Here is a 1185-nt window from a genome sequence, read left to right as displayed (position 1 = left end):
ATAAATAAAATTGAATTAATCTGAATGCTTCAAAGTCAGCAGACTGAAGGTCAAAGTGATAATAATGGTATATAGAGCTATTTAAAACAATGCTTTTTCAGATATCAGTTTAAAATCACTCACTCATACTTTTATGTCTTTACGAGGAGAGACCCCCACTCATATCATCGAGCTTCTTCACCCTTGCTCTCCAAGCTGGATCCTTAGATCCACTGATGGTGGTCTTCTGGCTATTCCACAGATGCCCTTTCCAAACCCTAGCACCAATACTGTGAAACAGTTTACCTCCCACTCTACGCACCGTGGACTCTGTGGCTTCTTTTAAAAAACAGTTGAAAACTCAAATATTTAGACGGGCATTTGGGTAAAGTTCTTGTGTATTATGTTGTTTTGTCTGATATGTTATTATATTACCTGTAAAGCACCTAAAAAGTGCTGTATAAATGAATTTTACTTACTTACTTCTTACTGCTATTGTTTGTATTGACAACATATAGGCATATAGGGAATAATACAGTATATATGTGGATTCTAAATATCACGTTACCTTGAACCTCTGACCTCTCCTTTAAGGTCAAATAAGGTCAAACTTTCATAAATTCTCTTTTATCTGTAAAGCGATGATAAAAGTCTAATGTGTTTGTTTATACTGCCAACATTCAGGAAATGATAGTGGTATATGAGGATTCTCAATGTCACATTGTAGTGCACATTTGACCTTTCTTTTACATTTCACAGCTGACTCCAAAGGTGTGTTATACCTTTAAAGAAAGTATTGTCAAGAGAAAGAGAAGCCGAGTTAGTTAAAAATAAACTGTAGGATAACACCATGTAATAAGCTCGAGCTTTTAATGTCCAGTTACTACAAATCAATACCTATTATCGATTACCTGCTCCTACATAATGTTTGAGTAATCAAAGTAAACATCTGTCCAGTAAAAGTAAATACTGCAGAGAGCGAGCTGCCTTAGAGGAGGCGTGTGCTCTTGTTATCATTATTGGGTTCATATAAAAAGCAGTAATGTGAGTGACGCCAGCATCAGAGAAAGCAGAAACCTGCAGGTCAGCAGTCTGCTGCCCTAACATCTGGTCTGGTTAACTCGTTAATATAAGTTGACCATCCTAACACTGCAGGCTAGAACCGAGAATCTGCATTACTCCCAGCTGCAGCATTAATTGGAGCAC

Source organism: Pundamilia nyererei, unplaced genomic scaffold (assembly GCF_000239375.1).
Source record: "Pundamilia nyererei isolate P.nyererei 1_Seehausen unplaced genomic scaffold, PunNye1.0 scaffold00135, whole genome shotgun sequence".
Lineage (NCBI taxonomy): Eukaryota > Metazoa > Chordata > Actinopteri > Cichliformes > Cichlidae > Pundamilia > Pundamilia nyererei.
The sequence above is the reverse complement of the archived record's forward strand: the minus strand, read 5'-3'. Positions refer to the sequence as shown.